An 8,045-nucleotide genomic window follows, 5' to 3' on the forward strand; every position below is an offset into this window, starting at 1 on the left:
AGTACTAAATGTCTGTGGTTAAATCCCAAGAGAAGGTGAAATTCAGAGACCTGGAATGTGCTGGCATGCAGAGGAGAGATTCACCACAGGCACATAATGCATGGCAAATGGTATAAGACTCCCTTGTTGCTCTTTATCCTGCTTAAATAAAAAGCTGTGTTGTCCGAGATGAAAAACCTTTAGCACATTCTTCACTGTTAACCTATAAAATACATTGATGTGTATAAAAATATAGAGGCATGTTTCTTCTTGCTTTACCCATTAGGATTTAGTTTTATGAAGGCCAGGAAAAAATTTAGTGAACTCTTTTAGGTGTAAAATAGTTTTTTCTGCGCTATCATACTTATTCCAATCTTTGATTGTCAAAATTCTCTGCTAATTCTTGGTCCACTGGATCAAGACCCTGAACCATAATCATTATACTGAGAATAAATCATTTAGAACTTAATCACTTTCCTATTTAGCAACTGAAGTAACTAGACTCTCTGGATCAAGCAGTACTCAGACACAATGGTCTTCTTTAAAGGAGCTTGGATTGGGATTGGACTCTTGCCATTTTTTAGCATTTAGATGCTGTCAGGCCTAAAAGAGGAATAGCCTTTCTTATTAAATTTTATATACATCTTTAAGCTTTTTAGATCACTTAATGCAATACTATGTTTTACCTGCATCCAACAACAGATGTTGTTTAGTGATGAGCGAATCTGTCTGTGAAATGCAGCTACCTCGTGACTTTTTTGATGTGCTCAACTTTTTTTGACGCGACTGCAATTTTTTTACACAGCTTTTTGATGGGACTGCGGCACATTTTAAGCAACCTTTCCCCCATTTGCTGCATTTTTTTGTTGCAGAAATTTTTTGCAGAAAAAAATCGGGCAATGCCGAAATGCAGAATTTCACAGCAAATCCATGCCTCGCAGAAAAAACATTCACTCATCACTAATGTTGTTACCTAGGCAGCATCATCTCTTAAACAGCAAACACAACCCTTAAAAAATGCAATACCTTTCTTAGCCAAGAAATGGAGACACACTACTTAAATGAGTCCTGCAGAATGTGTCTTTTTTTAAAGCACAAAAACCGGAAAAACTGGTATGTAAAACTTTTTACATCTAAAAACAAATTTGACACATTAAGGGGCACATTTACTAACCCACGAACTGGCCGAATGCGTCTGATTGCGTTTTTTTCGTAATGATCGGTATTTTGAGTTTTTTCGGAAAATTTTCGCGACTTTTTCGTTACCAATACGATTTGTGCAAAAAAACGCGACTTTTTCGTAGCCATTCCGAAAGTTGCGCAAAATCTTGTGATTTTTCGTAGCGTTAAAACTTGCGCGAAAAGTCACGATTTTTTCGTAGTGTTAAAACTTGCGCGAAACATCGCGCCTTTTAAGTTTTAACGCTACGGAAAAGGCGCGACTTTTCGCGCAAGTTTTACCGCTACGAAAAAATCGCAAGATTTTGCGCAACTTTCGGAATGGCTACGAAAAACTCGAGTTTTTTCGCGCAAATCGTATTGGTAACGAAAAAGTCGCGATAATTTCCGAAAAGTCATAAAGTCGCCGAAAAAATCGCAAAAAATACGAAAAAGTCGCAAAATGTTCATTTTCCAATCGGAATTTTTCCAATTCGGATTCGAATTCGTGTCTTAGTAAATCAGCCCCTTACTTTTTTCAAGTTTTTTCATAAATAAGCAAACACTGAACTGATAAAATTTAAGCTTATTTAAGTTTAAAAAAATTACATTCACAATTTCAAATGTTGATAAATAAGCCTTTATTTAAACTGCTTTTAGAGCTCTAATTATCTTAGATGAAAGAGCTTCCCAAAAGTCCAAGTGGAATATTAAAGGCCAGAGCCAGTCACAGAAAAGTGTGAATATCCAAAGTCAGGGTGACTGTGCCCATTCGTTTTTTCCTTAACTCTCTACAGTGTTTTCTTGGCTTATCTGATTACTATTAGTTCACATCAAGTAGTAAAATTGCATCTCATATATAGTAATAAATATGGCAATACTAATTATTGTGTGGAATTTATTTTTTCAGCCACAGAGTTTCACTTTAATAAGGATTAAGATTTGGCACGAAATGCATGCATTTGGTTACGTTCCTTTATGGTGGTTAGGTTTTCATTTGCTAATGCTGTGCTTGACAGCAAAAAAGTGCAACATTATTATTTTTATAGGGAGATTCATCTTCAGTTAAATATATTTTGCTTTTAAGCCAAGTCATAATTGGTTGATCAATATTGGTGTAAAAATGTGCCGAACAGTTGTGGAACAAATTTTACAGGCAGAAATGATTCATTATTCCTTTTCATTTCTTCTTTGGAAAAGTATTATGTTTTTTTAACTGAATCCACCTATTCCATTTTTCTTAAGAAGGTTCCTCACAAGCCCAAATCTTAGCATCAAGCTGATCCAAGCTCAAAGCACCATTAATAATTGAAAAAAAACCTTAAAGGAGAAGGAAAGGTAAAAACTAAGTAAGCTTTATCAGAAAGGTCTATGTAAATACAGCCATAAGCACTCACAGAAACGCTGCACTGACTTCTCTGTCAAAAGATTTCTTGTGTCTGTAATTCCTGTGCCAGAGACAGGCAGCTTTCTGTTCTCTGCTCTCTCCTGCTCCCCCCTCCCTCAAGAATGCTAGGAACTCACTCCTGTTTGGCTTCTGATCTTCTGAACAGGTGAAATATGGGGAGACTTAAGGGCACTATTGAGACAACTGAAGGTATGCATGCAGCTTGAGATTAACTCTTTACTAGCCGTTCCTTCTCCTTTAAGTAGAAGAGCATCTTCAGACAATTGGCAGGATATTCCATAGAGTATAATGAATAAATCAGTTTAGCATTCTTTTGTAAAATCTATTCGTATCTATCTAATCTATTCTAGCATTATTTTGACTTTATCTAGATTTACACTGAAATTTAAAAGAAATTTTGCTCACTTTCCCCCAATGAACTTCTGGACTCACAGACCCCTGAAAGCCAGTTTCTCTACTGTGCTTTAAAGGAACAGTAACACCAAAAAATGTATATATTTTAAAGAAATTAAACTATAATGTACTGCTGCCCTGCACTGGTAAAAGTTTTGTGTTTGCTTCAGAAACATTACTAAAGTTTATATAAACCCTGGTGTGTAGCCATGGGGGCAGCCATTCAAAAGAAGAAAGGCACAGGTTATATAGCAGCTAACAGATAAACCCTGTAGAATACAATGGTGTCTTATCTGTTATTTGCTATGTAACCTGTGCCTTTTCTCACTTTTTCCAGCTTGAATGGCTGCCCCCCATGGCTACACAGCAGCTTATTTATATAAACTATAGTAGTGTTCCTGAAGCAAACACCCAAGTTTTACCATTGCAGGGCAACAGTACGTTATATTTAAATTACTTTAAAACACTTTTATTTTTTGGTGTTACTGTTCCTTTAATAAAGTCAGAGCAGAAGGGCCAGTGTTCCATCAGGAAAGGCTTCAGTCTCCCAAACCTTCTATTCTGCATATATGATTAGCATCTTCCTCTTTAATGACTGTCAACTGGCAATATGAAACAATAACTACTTTCTAGATCAACACACAAATTAATGCAAACCAACACGTGACACTAATTTAAGCATTTATTTATATGTACTTGCAAATCATGGCTAGAAGATTGAATAGGATATTAACAGAGCATGAAACATTCAATTAACCTTCTAGTATCCAATATTTAATATTTTCACATTATTTTGTCTCGATTCTTCCAAATACATATAGCAATAGTGTGTTGATCAAGTAATCAGAATTCTTTCCCTCAGCACAATTGTACTAGTGATGGGTTCACGTGCTGCTTCTGGGCAGCTTGCATTATAGAACTGGGAGAAGAATCATGAAGCCAATGATGATCTAATGATCATTATTAATGGATGCCACTGAGACCAGAGAATAGTAAATTCTAAGTTAGAAAAAAAAAAACTGGATTCCTATCTCTAGAAGAGATTGTTTACTTACACACAGCTTGGATCTTTTTGGCGGAGGTCACAATCCTGTGCTTTAATTATTCTCTGTTTATTTTTTGCTTTTTGCTACCATAAGCAACACAAAACATAATTCTGCTTTTTTTTCTTAGTTTGTTTGCTCCGTTCACTCTCAGCTTTACTTCCCTTTATTCACTTCCATTTATTGTGACTTTCCTTGCAGCATGGGCTGAACGGTGCAAGTATCACAATAAATTTGTTTTCATGTAAAGGGTAAAGGAATAGGAACAAATGATGACAGCATCATGTTAGTAGAAGCAACCACATTACTTGCTGTTGATGAAAGCTTCAGATCAATCATTTGGTTTCTAAAATATTCTTTGCATCGGGAGGTCATTTTCTTTTATTTCGAAATAAAGAAAACAAAGCATAACATTGCAGATAGCTAAGTTTAATTTAGTGTATGCTTTACAAACAAACACAAATACTGGAGTTTTGGCATTTAAAATGCGAACAAATCACATGAATACGGCTAAATACGTTTTTAAGCATGCCCCTTAGTGTCCACGTGTAAAAGTAGCCCTTTCTTTTTAAGACAATGTAAGGAAATATTCAAAATTCCATATTTTTTGTGTTAAATCATGTGTAAAAGTCAAGTATCAAAAATGAAGTAGCATTGAGTGGCAATTCGATAGGCTGCAATTTGACTCTTCAGTGCAGTAAAAGGTTATATACAATTAACTTTTTGTATGCTATAGCATATAGACAGATTGTAAAACAGTTTGGTATATTAATCAAAGGTCAAGTTAGAATGTCTAATATTTTCCTGTCATTTTTTCCAGCAATTTATATTTTATTATATTTATTAACCTCTTCGGGGCTTTCTAGATAATTTCATACTTTTGTCTACCCATGCCTTTTTTCTGAGTAAGCACTCACTAGGATAAGGCAGTCAAATTCCATTGTCACCTACAAGGCAAAGATCTTTCACAGCTGCTGTGTCAGAGAACAGAAAAAGAACAAGCAAATTGGTAACCTATTTTTCGTCTTTCTTTCAAGCTTTAAATAAGGCTAAAAAGATTCCTAATTCTGAATCTGAAACCCGTGTTAACTGAAACATCCTTGGCAAATCTTTCCCCTTATCTTCATGGTTCTTGAAATGCCTTTCTAGCTGTGCAGTTAGACTGCATTCTAGCTGCAAGTTTGACTGATCCAAGAGGCCAAAACTATAGTATGAATAGGAGAAGGCCTGAAAAGCCAGATAATTGGTAATAAAAAACAGCATTAAAATTTAAAACATGTAATAATTAAAAAACACAAACAAAATTGCATAAAAACGTGTTATTTAGAAGACTTGCATTTGCAACATTCCAAAAGTTAAACAGTAGGTGAACCACTTGGGCAAATTATCCATTTCTATTTATATAATATTTTTTAACAGCGCATGCAGGATTTACTGCTGCCATCCAATCTTCTATTGAAATCCAATTTGCAAGTGTGTGAAATATTGTAATTTTTTATCCTTTGCTTTATTTAACCTTTCTCATAGTGACCCTCCTTGCTACAACAGTTGTAAACTATACAAATCCCATGCCAGGCAGATAAGCATTGCTTTAATTGATTATATTTTCTGACACCTCTATGTTATAAAGTCGATATATTAATGGCGGAAACCAGTGTGCACCTTATCAGGTAGTGTTACAGTGCTGCTGCTTTGAAGAGGGTGCCTTTAGCAACATTGGGCAGGTAATTTTCCAGTAGTCCCCAGTGCTGGTGGGCCTTTAGATTATTCTCTTCTACAATATTACGAGTCAGGGAGCTTTTATTATTATTATTTAACTTGCTTGAATTCAAGAGGACCAGTTTTCTTCATATTGGGGGCATTTATTAAAGTTAGTTTTATATTTTGCATGAACAATTCTCAATACAGCCTAGTTGTCCTTGCCTTGTTGTTCCATATGCAGTCTCTGAGCCACTGAGCTGGATCTGTAGAGTATGTGGTGGACTATGCAGCGAGCCTAAAAAGTGAAAAAAACACACCACAGTTCTAGGCAGCAGGATTATGTGTATGCTTAGACTGGCAATTAGTATATTCTAGCAAAGGCCAGAGGGGCTGCTTTAAAATGCCCTAGACAGTCTCTTTAAATTAGGCCAGTGGGGGGGCTGTTAGGGCCTTTCTGTACCTAAAATGCCAGGGCTTATTTTAAATCTCGGTCTGAGTCTCATTGTGTGCCAACATCTTGGGGGTTAAAGAGATGTGGAGGGTAAACAGAATGGAAGCTGGGGTAACAAAAGGGAGATGAGGGATTATGGGAGAACAGGAATAGGACAGAATAGGACAGACTTAGCTAGCAGAAAAGTAACGGGGACAAAGAGAAAGGGGGGACATGTAAAAAGTACAATGGCGATAGGATAAAAAAAATGGGGCAAGCTTAAGAAAGGGAAAGTAGTGAAATGTGTGTGTACTAAATAATTAAGTAGCTGGTTTGTTTGCCCTTGGCATCAAGTTGCCTGGTGGGTTTAATTGACCTGATTCTGACATTGGTCTTTAGGATCATAAACTGATGGACGAATGGGCACACAGAGCAGCGTTGCAACAAGGTTTGAACACACTAGCGTTAAATTATTCATTACTTCATCAAACCACTACCATAATCTATTTGTATTTAAAGCCATGCTTCATTTTAACCTAGTGTCTGATTGGCATTTATAACTGTTATGTGCTATATATATGTAAGCAGATTCCTATTGGAATGCAAGCTTATTTTGGACTCATGCATAGGGAGTTGTCAGGTGACAGAATACCAAACCATTGCACCTTACTCACAAGTGTTCAATATTTATTTTTCTTGTGACAGCGTTAGAATCATACCCACACCACCTTAAATCACACAAACCTAATAACATGGCAAATACAAACACAAACAGATTTATGGAGAGTTCTATGCCTGCAATTAGATATTTTTTCTCATGTGTGTTGAATTGCTCTAGTCTATTCTCACTGGATTTTTACAAGCATTCCAAGTCCCACTGGGAATCATCTGGAGCACAGCTGAAACCTAGAAGCTTTGTCACTTCTCACTGTATTGGATATAAGCAGCAGATGGTACGTGAATTATGAACAGTTTGATGCACTCCATATTTTAAGCATTTAAAATAAACAAACAAAAGCTGGTAATACCAAAAAACAGGTAAATACAAGATCTGCCTATGAATAAACATTATGTCAAGAATTAACTAAAGATTTACTTCACATGCTATACATTTTCCAGCGCAATCTTTGGTATAGCTTGCAGCCTAATTTAATGGAGATATTGGTTTGAGCAAGTATTCCTTTTGATTTTATAAACAAGCTAATAGAACCATGTTTGTTATTTATATAATGCAGGTAATACTAGTATAAGGTTTGTTATTCAGAATGCTTGGGATCTGGGGTTATGCAAAGAGGAACCTTTCGTAATGTGGAGCACTATTACTTAAGGCTACTATATAACATTAAAAAATATAATTATTTTGCCACCAACAAGGATTTATGCTTGCTTAGTTACAAAAAAGTACAAGGTACTGTTTTATTATTACAGAGAAAAAAGCAAATCGGTACATTAGAAATTGCTTACATAAATATGGGAAATATATCTCAGGGCCTTCTGGCATAATGGATTTGTGGGTTATTATTTTTTACCTATTAGAGGAAATGGCAAAATGTACCCATGAAAACTGTTCTATCCCTCATCCAATCAGTTAATACATTCATTAAAATAACTTCAGTGTAATTTGCAGTGTAAAGCTGAAATGCAATTTTTGTGGTAAAATAAAGTGTTAAAGGCATAATTGATTAAACAAGGAACATTGTTTTGTGCTTATAGTGGAAATGATCAGCATTATCCAGTAAACCTCTGGTTTCCATAAAAAAGCATTTAACAGGAAAAATAAGATGCAGAGGCATGCATTTAGCAGCACAATATGGGACCATTTTATACTCTATTTGGACCCAATCAATACATTTAGAGAGCAGGACGCATTCAGAATGAGAAGCTGCTACCAGGTTTACTGCAAAGGAGAATTTCTCTACAGAAATCAACTGTA

The sequence above is a fragment of the Xenopus tropicalis genome, chromosome 6 (assembly GCF_000004195.4).
Source record: "Xenopus tropicalis strain Nigerian chromosome 6, UCB_Xtro_10.0, whole genome shotgun sequence".
In the NCBI taxonomy this organism is placed as follows: Eukaryota; Metazoa; Chordata; class Amphibia; order Anura; family Pipidae; genus Xenopus; species Xenopus tropicalis.